Genomic DNA, 10,749 nt, shown 5'->3' with positions numbered 1-10,749 from the left:
GGAGGCTATCACGGTTATCTGCGTGACAAATGTCAGTGAACCAACCTGGGAGGCCAGCAGTGGGTTGCAGGGAAAAAGACAAATTAGAGGCATTTATTTATTTATTTATTTATTTATATTTTTATTTATTTTTATTTTTATTTTTTTAAATTAGAAGCATTTAAAAAGAGAGTGCTGAGTGCAAAAAAATGAAGGACGAGAAGCTGCAAGTGAGAAAAAGACGATGTTAAAGACAATTTTGGGGGGAAAAAAAGGTAAAATCATGACTCATAAGGATATAAAATGAACACATGTTAAAGATTTTATTTTACTCGTTAAAGAAGAAGCCAGGCAGATGTTATAAGTGGTTCCAGGGAGAAATTGATAAATAGACACATTTATAGATGAGGAATATTGAAATGAATGCCCAAATGGTAGCAAAACTAGCTTCTTCCCCAGTGAAGAGAATTCAGCCGACCTCTACAAGATAGAGCGGGATCTGCACGTCTACAGCTAAGAATTATCTGCCTCTGTTACGTACGATGTACAGGCTTGTACAGCAGGCCGCATGCAGTCGGAGTACTCAGAGCTGTGTCCTCTAGACAATGCACAGTTTTCCCTGGAAGCACCAATTCCTCCTTGCTGCAGGATGACTCCGTGATGTCTGACTTGGACACCCAGAGGGGTGGTTGTGACGAGTGTGTTCAGGGGATCTATATCCCAGGAGGAGGTTCTGGAAATGGAAGGAAGAGGGGCTAACCAATGAACTTGGTCACATTTCAGGAGCTAACACTCCCACCTGATGGGCAAACACGTAAAGATATGAAGGAGCTACTGAGAGGAGGGATTAACACAAAGGGCTAAATGTCTAAGGTTAGGAGTGGTTGTCCTGCTCTGATTTCAAGGCTAAAAGACCTGGGGCTCAATGGCTTCAGATTTCGGGGAGGCATTGCTGGAAGAGCCTCTCCTGCTCTCTACCACATTTAACCTTTATGAACACCGTTTTACAGAAGGTTCTGTGTACAACACCATGGTATATTCCACACAGATCTTGCCTGGAAGGAACTTCCAGTGTGGCTGTTTCAAATTTGGAACGCATTTTTCACTGGAAAGAATGTCACCCACATGACCACTTTCCAACCCAACAACTATTGCCCTGTTTGAAGACTCCTCAATACAGGAATGGCTTAAAAAAAAAAAAAATACAGGAATGGCTTTCCAAACCCAAAGTGGCAAATGTGAAGTGCAAAGATTGCCAAAAGACATACACATATACAGATTATTTCTAAAAATTAAGTTGGTTTTATGACTTCCATGTATTGAAAGTAAAATAAAACTGAGTGCAACTTGTGGCTGCCCTGGAAATTTTAGATCATACGGTTAGATGCAGGGTGGGTTGGAGTGGGAGGGGGGTGGGTGGAGAGCACACAGTATAAGACAATTTCTACAGACTAAAATTTCAGTTTGTCAAAAGGGATGACTGAGTAAAGAATAAGCCAGTTTGAGTCAAAGGCTCTCAATGTCCCTTGATGTTTCCACAGTAAATGAATCTCTGAAGAAAGGACAGATTTTGGTTTTGTTATAAACACTAGCGGTGCTCCAACATTTAATAACATATACTGCACTTTGTGTTTGTTTGTTTTTATTAAGTAAAGCAATGTGGTGTATTAGTAGTAATTAAATATAACCAGAAAAGAGGAAGATGAATGAGAGTAGCAGTGGTTTGTGTAGATTCTGGAAGGATTCTATGTTTTTCGGCCTTTGTTCTTCTCCATTCCTCATAGTGTTATCAGAACCTTACAAACAGCCCCATCCCTCCCCTTTCTGTGAAGCTCTTAAATAGATGTTGTCTGGGTGCTTCTAGTTGTCCATCGTAGGTTCTGGGTCCTGAACCCAGCCACATAGACCTGGCTTCTAAAGGCATTAGAGTTCAAGGCCTATGAACAAGACCCACCTTGCTCTGGCCAGTCCCTTTCTCAAAGCCCTAACCTGGAGATTAGGACCCTGTCCCTGCTGAAGTACTTCTCTGAGGTCAGCTGCCGAACTTGCTGGACTTTGAGCACTACCTCCACCACTCTCTGCGGCCGGGCTCTGCTTGCTTATTGGAACATCTCGACCTCTGGGGTCAGGCCTACCCACTCACCCCATGCTGAGTACCACCAGGACTCTAGCCTGCACTTGTATCCTTCAGATGCTCTGCCCTGGACTCTACACCAAACCTCAGCTCAACATCAGCTGCTGGGTTGCTGCCAAGCAGAAACACGGCCATGGTGGCCAAGTCCCATGACTGACTCTGTCCAGCCCACTTCTCTGTCTACACATTGCTGGGTCATGCCTGTCTTCACTCTGAAAATCCAGTTAACGCAGGGTTGGAGCACCGCTAGTATTTATATCAAAACCAAAATCTGTCCTTTCTTCAGAGATTCATTTACTGTGGAAACATCAAGGGACATTGAGAGCCTTTGGCTCAAGCTGGCTTATTCTTTACTCAGTCATCCCTTTTGACAAACTGAAATTTTAGTCTGTAAAAATTGTCTTATACTGTGTGCTCTCCACCCACCCCCTCCCACTTACGTTCTGAAGATTCTTGGTCTCCAACATCAACAACCTTGCAGAGCTTTACTTTCCACAATTTGTGTTATACAGATGTACTGTTTAGTTTTATAAAAATAATTTTAAATCAAGTATTCACCCCTCTTCTCCCCGACATTAGAAATCACTGTTCCCCACACATGGATGTTTGTGTGCTCATGTGTGTGCTTATCGATAACATTACATTGGCAGTGGTTCAACTCCCCTTAATCTTCCTTTCCATAATAATATCAGAGACACCTCCAAAGTGCCAGGTCCTATGCTAAGGGCCTTATATGCACTCTCATTCAGTCTTCCTCAGGCCCATGAAATAGGTCCTCTGATTGGTCCTAATTGTTGCGTGAGAAATAGGAGGCTTAGGGAGAGAAGCAATTTGCCAAGTGTCACATTTCAGGGGGGTGGGCAGAGCAAGATCTGAATTGAAGCCAGGTGCCTGTGGGTGTTCTAAATCTCAGCCTTATCATGGCTCGGGCACAGAGAGGGTCCTAAACGCATGCTTGTCCAGTGAATGAATGTATAACTCCTACTTACTTAGGATTTAACACCAGCTAGAGCAGATTATACATCTGTTTTGTACCAGCCACTGTGCTTTGACATGAAGTGGTTTATCTAAGATAATACCCCTAATTAAAAATTAGAAAACAATCATCATCAGAACCAAGTCTAGAATACACTTTTTATATTATTATTATTATTATTATTATTATTATTATTATTATTTAATAAAACCGCTGGGGCATCTGGGTGGTTCAGTTGGTTAAACATCTGCCTTTGGCTCAGGTCCTGATCCCAGGGTCCTGGGATGGAGCACTGAGTCAGGGTCCTTGCCCAGCGGGGAGCCTGCTTCTCCTTCTCCCTGTCCTCCACTAGCGCTTGCTCTCTCTCAGATAAATAAATGAAGTCTTTAAAAAAAATAAAAAATGCCCTGGTGACTCAGTTGTCCTTTTTGGCTTGGAAAGGGAATGATAAAGATGAAGTTAGAGAAAAGAGTCTGCTCTTTAGTATAACGGAGGAAAACTGAAAAGGAAAAAAAAATCAAAGAGGATGTATAGTAACCCACAGGATGTTAGACCTACAAGTGATTAAATTCAGGTCAGGTGCCAAGAAGGAAGCCCCTGTTTCCTCTTCAGGTAGTTTAAAATATCCCTCCCCTTGCCAAAGCTCATGGGGATCCCAAATTACACCAGAGAATGGCTACTGCAGGCAATGCCCAAGTGCTCTGGCTCTGGAAGCAGCCCTGCATGGCTTCAGATTTCATCTCCACCCACTCACGGATATTTGGCTTTGATGAAGGACAACAACACCCACCTTACAAGATTAGGTCTAAAACCAAGCATAGTTTCTTGGCATTCGATACATAGTAGCTACTGTACTTGTTATTAATTATGACTACTTACTAATTAAATATGCAATGAAATTTTAAAAGCATTTTGAAGAGAAACAAAGCCTCCTGTGGAGGTCAGTTGACAAAGACCCATTATTCAAAGTACACTTGACATATTTGCAGAAGCAGAGAAAGCAGCCACTCCTGAGAGCCCTAAAACCAAGAAATGAATATTCCTACCCAGATGTCCTGGGGCAAGCCAATATGGTACAACCAATCAAATAGACAAAAATATCTCCAGACCTGGAGAAGAAGCAAATTCCAGGCCAGAATCATTTCCTTGTTGACACTAATTAAGAGTTCAAGCCAGTTCCTCAGTGAAGAGGAATTATTTGTAGGAGGACTCATTATATATGTCTGATAGTTCCTCACATAGAACACCTGAGAATAATCACTATTACAGAGTGTGGTTTCAGTCACTTCCAAATTATTTAATTTTTTTTTTATAAGATCTGGAGTTAAAAAAAAAATCTGGAGTTTATCCCTACAGGTATTCATTCTGTCAGAGGTACCTCCTGTGGAGTTGACTTGCCTCTCCCAGTCAAGGTCCTACCGCAGAGGGGAAAAACTAGCTCAGCTTATTTCTGACTTGGAGTGAGACAAGTTGCATGGTGTAGGGGTGGAAAATTTTTCCCTTCTTCTCTTCTAGGTTCTTTGCCTGTTCAAACAATTAAAATGACGTAGGGCAGATTAACAGGAGAACAACAAATTTAATCGCATATAATCAGGATCTCCATAAAGATATGGAGACTCAAGAGGCAGTCAGGTAGTTGAGGCTTATATAACATCTTGAGCTGAGGAGAGGGATGAGGGAAGGGGACACAATGGAGAAGGAAGGGAGAAGAGAGGTTTGAAAAACAAAGATGGCCCTATTATGTCCAGAAATTTTTTCAGTTGAGAGCAATCTCTGCTAATACAGACTCCCTTCCCATTGGAAATTTAGCCAGTCAAGGGGGAGGTACACAGTTTTCCCTGAATCTGCTGGATTTTGATTGCCCTCAGCTCAAAATAATTCTTGTGCTACGGTGGCATATTTTGGGGAGATTTGTTCTGAACTCTTTCAATAGTCATGGGAGAAAGATCACCTAACGGTGAAATTCATGAAGCAGTCAGGGGGATAAAGTCCTTTTTTTATACCTTCCTCTCTGGGATTCCCATATTCAATCTATTACCAGGTCCTGTCAGTTCTCCCATCTCCGTCACCCTCCTTCCTCCCTTGCTCCATTTTTATGGCAACACCTCTCCCCCTTGCTTCCTTCAAACCAGTTCTCCATTCAACAGAGTGATCCCTTTAAACCTGAACTCATCTCATGCACTGCATTGCTTTGATTCTTTGATTAGTAAAAACCCTGGAGTTCTTGCGTGGCCAGGTGGCTCATGCTCATTCTTATCCCTTACCCTGGACTTCTTCCCATTTGTCAGACAGGCCCTCATACAGCCCCGTCCCTTTTCCTGGAAATTCATTTTTTCCTACTTTCTAGATCCAACCTAATCTCAGGTCCTATCTCTAGTCACTTCCTTAGGAAGGCTTTTCCCAACCACCCCAGTTTAAATTAGTATCAATTTTTAAAAATATTTTATTTATTTATTCATCAGAGACACAGAGAGAGAGAGAGAGATGCAGAGACACAGGCAGAGGGAGAAGCAGGCTCCCTTCAGGGAGCCCGACATGGGACTCGATCCTGGGATCCCAGGATCACAACCTGAGCCAAAGGCAGAGGCTCAACCACTGAGCCACCCAGGCGTCCCTCTCGTTTCTTTCCTTAATATCATTCATCATAATTTGTAATTTGTGTGTGTGTACACATGCACATATGTGTATGTATGTGTATATACAACACACACATACAGATACTTCTATTTTTCAGTACTTGTCTCTGCTTTAAGACTAAATTCTCTGGAGGTAGGAACCATGTCCTGTAGTCACTACCAGGCACCCAGAACCTTGCACAATGTATGTGACATGAAAGGAGTCAATAAATATGTGCTAAACAACTGGATAAATTCCTTGAAAAGGAGACAGAAAAAGGCAGGGATGAGCAGCTCCTAGCATTAACTACCAAGATAATGATTCTCCTAGGAGAGGAGGCAATATTTAACCAGCTGTCAACAGATGCAGGAAATTTGAAAACCAAGTCTTTTTTATTTGAAACAAATTCTACAGGCTTTCTTTAACCATTTAGTATACTACACACAATCGAGAATTTGAAAGAACACTAAAATGAAGCAATGCCATCACAATTCACAGGTGTAAATCCTTTATGTGCACATTTCTCATGCTTATAAACTCAGAAGAGGAGAGGATTTGATGGCCAGGACACAGAAATTGCTCCTGAGAAACAGCTACATGCCGTTGATTTCTGTGTTTCCTGAGCTGTCTCACCAACAATAGGCTATTTTTGCCTCAGCTTATGAGTGCTAACCCAACACCCTAGATCTCATTGTTTTTATTGTTATTATTTTAAAGATTTATTTATTTTAGAGAGAGAGAGAGTACACATGTGCCTGTGCCGGAGGGGAAGGGAGGGGCAGAGGAAGAGAGAGAGAGAGAGAATCTTGAACAGACTCCTGCTGAGTGTGGAGCCCAACACAGGGTGTGGAGCCCAACACAAGGTGTGGAGCCCAACACAGAGCTCCATCCGACAAACCCGAGGTCACGACCTGAGCCAAAACCAAGAATTGGATGCTTAACTTACTGAGCCACCCAGCTGCCCCAGATCTCACTGTTTTTAATGGTTGGCTTTGATGCTAATTTACATTCTACTCCTGTTACTGATAGACTTGGAAGCCAGCAGTGGTAAGTGCAGGCAATGTTTAGAACGCAGGATTCGGGCCCATGAAGGTGGTGACAATGATTCCCTTCCAAGAACCTTAGAAAAAAGAGAATTCTTTCCCCAATCCCTGACCAATGGTTCTTTATTCCAGAAGCTATTAATTTTCTATACTCCCACCATGAGAAAATGTTTGGTCTCAAGGGAAACAAGCCAATTAAGCAGTTGCTTAAGGGTGAAACCAAAATAAGTTAGGAAATTTTAATGGTTCCACTAATTGTTTCTCCTGAAATCTAACGAGGAGGACACTCAGATGGAAATTTGGCAGATACATACCATCACTGGCAGCCATGGAATGCAGTGACATACAGCCTGATGCAATCCAGCAGTCCGAGGCCAGGAAGGACTCTGCCCTCTAATAATGATTTGGGGGACATAAGGTAGAAAATGTGTTAAGCTGCAGAGAGCACATTAGGTATTAGGTAAGCTGGGAGCACATGGGCTGTTGGAGCCCGGTTATCCAAGTCCGTGGTCTGCTGTCTCCTTCATGTGATGGGGTCTCACAAGGAAGAGGGCTTTGGCCCACTTTTGCTTCATGGAACATTCTCAACCTGCTGGACCTCTCATTATCTTCACTGATTTCTTGGAAGTCCAACCCTGCCGAGGCTCTGCAGGGGTTAGGATCACAGTGGTAGGATATGTTCAGAATGCAGTGGAATGAAAAGCTGTGCAACTTTCCAAAATGTTCCAATGAAATGGAAAAGAAAATTAAAAATTTAAGCCTCTTACAATGTAAATAGTGCCAAGCACGCCTTGCAATTTGGACACTCTTGCCTATTAAAAAAGAAGAAGAAGAAGAAGAAGAAGAAGAAGAAGAAGAAGAAGAAGAAGAAGAAGAAGAAGCAGAAGAAGAAGAAGAAGCAGAAGAAGAAGAAGAAGAAGAAGAAGAAGAAAGAAGAGAAGAAATCCAGAAAACTGAGCATGTATGAGATGAAGTACAAAGAATACTTAGAGTACTGAGGTAGAAAAAAAAAAAAGAAAGAGGACTGAGGTAGAAGTTGAGGGAGACCATGATTCTACTCCCAGTGAGGCATGATCAGCTCACACTATAACCTGGGGCCTCACTGTTCTTACTGGGTTTAATGTCACCCACCCTCCTCCTCCCATGAAGTTGCTCATGAGTTCTCAGTTCAAATCATCTGGATAACCCTAAGAGTGTCTTGAAAAGCATGAAATAAGGATCCCTGGGTGGCTCAGTGGTTTAGCGCCGCCTTCAGCCCAGGGCCTGATCCTGGCTGGAGACCCGGGATCCAGTCCCACATCGGGCTCCCTGCACGGAGCCTCCTTCTCCCTCTGCCTAGGTCTCTGCCTCCCTCTCTGTGTCTCTAATGAATAAATATATAAAATCTTAAAAAAAAAAAAGTTAAAAAGAAAAGCATGAAATATTTCTGTAAATGCCTGTTATTAACCAATTAGCCCTGCCTGAACTGGAGGGACGAGAGAGTACAAGGTTTCAGGACACTCCCACCTGCCTCCTCTCAAAAGGCATAATTTCTCATATTGTAGGAAGGAAAACTGTGATTCTTGTCTCATCAGCCTGTTGCAGCATTTTTTTCTTGCTGTAACCAATCTCTGATACTCATGCGGTGTCAGGCTTCCCTCTTAATAGAGTAGGTCTCTCTCTCACCAGGCTACCTGCAGAAATCTCTGAAGGCAGCGCTCAAGCGTCCTCGCTTTTCTCCAACCCATTCAGGATTAAATGCTTCTTCTAGGGGCGCTTGGGTGGCTCAGTCGGTTGAGCATCTGACTCTAGATTTCGGCTCAGGTCATAATCCCAGGGTTGTGGGATCGAGCCCCGCATCAGGCTCCCTGCTGGGTGTGGAGCTTGCTTGGGATTCTCCTTCTCCCTCCAATAAAACAAAATAAATAAAATTAAATAAATAAATGCTTCTTCCAAAGTGAATCCACATCCCGGAGCTCAACATCTATTCTGCATGTCATTTTTCATGCCTTGTGCATCTGTGTATCCTGCTAGGCTGGGGAGGAACCTGGGGACCCAAGACAATGTCTTCTTTGACTTTGGTTCTTTCAGATTGGCCAGCCTGGTGTCTGGCATGTAGTAGGAACATGATCACATTTTCCCTTAGTTGAGCATAATTGTCTTTTTTCCTTTTTTTTTTTTTTTAACACAATTCTTTTGAGTTCTGGGCATAACAGCTAAAAGCAATATTTTGCTGCTTCACAATTGGAAAACTGGAAATTTGCCACTGAGGTGAACAGAAATTTCCACACGGTTATTTTTCTTCTTCAGCTTTAGGAAAGCAGTGTTTCCTGACAAATACTATTCTGTGTGATGAAAGAATCGTAGAGCTGGAGCAGGAATGTGTGTGGGACAAACAACATTTGTTATTGTGACTTTACACAAATCAAAAGGACTTTTTTGGCTTCTCTCACCCAGGTGGCTTTCCACAGCTCACTTATTTAATGCTTCTGCAGCCAAAAAATGTAGTCCTCTTGTTGCTTAGCTTTTCCACATACATTCAATATTTACAGGATTTCCAAAATTCTTATCCACTTAAAAATAATACATTTTGATGAAAATTTTGGTAACAATGAAATTGTAGACTATGTGTACTATGATTCGCTTGTTGTTTACGAATAATAAGGTTTGGAAACATACATAGTCAACCATCAATTCAGTGAGAGGAGAAAAGGAAAACTATGGATGAATTTTACTTTTTAATTTACTTACATGTTTTTTTTCTGCATAATATGAAAAACTAAAATTAAAGACTTAATACATGATAGACACTGTTTTAAGTGTTGCCCATGTATTGAGTCTATCTTTTAGGTTTTATTATTATCTTCATTTTATAAAGAGGAAACTGGGGATCCCTGGGTGGCTCAGCAGTTTAGTGCTTGCCTTGGGGCCAGGGTGTGATCCTGGAATCCCGGGATCGAGTCCTGCATCGGGCTCCTTGCATGGAGCCTGCTTCTCCCTCTGTGTGTCTCTGCCTCTCTCTCTGTGTCTCTCATAAATAAATAAATAAATAAATAAATAAATAAATTAATTAATTAATTAATTAATTAATTTTAAAAATCTTTAAAGATAAAAAAATAAAAAATAAATAAAGGAGGAAACTGAGGCGCAAACAGGATGGGAACCTGCCCGAAGTCACACAGTAGTAAATGACGGAGCTACAGCCTGGCCCTGGAGCCAATTTCAGAATCCAAACTCTTAATCATTATGCTATATTGCTCTATATTCTGTACTAATCATAAAAGACTATGAAGAATTACCTAGTGCTAATAATCTAAATATCTTGGCTGAGCCATGTGACCTCGGTGGAGTCATTCAACTCCTCAGGACAATGTAGAGTAGGATTTGACGTTGGCCCAAAAGAGACCTGGCCTTTGCCGTTGGGTTCTAGGAAGTAATTGCTATAGGGATGTTGTGGTTTAGAGTGGGGGGCTGGCCATCCCAGCAAGACCAACAATGTGATTTAGGGTAGGGGCTTTAGGTCATGCCCAGAGGGCTGGGGACTAGCACGGAGATCCACCACATGGGCAATTAATCAATCATGCCTATGTAATGGAGCTCCAATAAAAACTCTGAAGCCCAAGGTTTGGATGAGCTTCCCTGGCTGGAAATTCTCCATGTGTATCATCCACTCGTCCATGCCAGGAGATTGATGTGTCCTGACTCCATGGGAAGAGACCAACAGAAGGTTTGCATTTGGAACCCTCCTGGGCTCCACCCTGTCTCTTCCTCTGACCATTGTATCTTATCTATATCCTTTCTCTGTAATAAGCCATAACCGTGAGTATATAGCTTTCAGTGAGCTCTGTGAGTCTTTCTAACAAATTATTGAATCTGAGAGTGACCTTGCAGTTGGTGTCGGAAGTGCAGGATACCCTTGTATGGAGACTGCCTTCTTTAACCAGATCGTTGGTCCTAGGTCCACCCAGTGCCTCAGTATCCTCATAGTCTCAGTAGAATTATAAAGCCTGTTGTTTCCCAAA

The 10,749-nt window shown here is 42.2% G+C and overlaps 1 protein-coding gene across 5 annotated transcripts in view; it reads right to left on the bottom strand.

Moving 5' to 3' along the window:
• Positions 1–278: 278 nt before the first annotated feature.
• Positions 279–10,749, bottom strand: part of RNF152 (ring finger protein 152) — a 202,147-nt gene continuing 191,676 nt past the window's right edge. For 3 of the 5 annotated variants that reach the window (XR_013376095.1, XR_013376101.1, XR_013376108.1), the window contains one exon: positions 279–712. The gene's annotated coding sequence lies outside the window, so the exon portion shown is untranslated. Of the gene's footprint in view, positions 713–7,062; positions 8,634–10,749 lie in introns of all 5 variants that reach the window. The other 2 variants (XR_013376087.1, XR_013376098.1) reach the window with 1 other exon arrangement.

The sequence above is a fragment of the Canis aureus genome, chromosome 1 (genome assembly GCF_053574225.1).
Source record: "Canis aureus isolate CA01 chromosome 1, VMU_Caureus_v.1.0, whole genome shotgun sequence".
Taxonomy (NCBI): domain Eukaryota; kingdom Metazoa; phylum Chordata; class Mammalia; order Carnivora; family Canidae; genus Canis; species Canis aureus.
The sequence above is the reverse complement of the archived record's forward strand: the minus strand, read 5'-3'. Positions and strand labels throughout refer to the sequence as shown.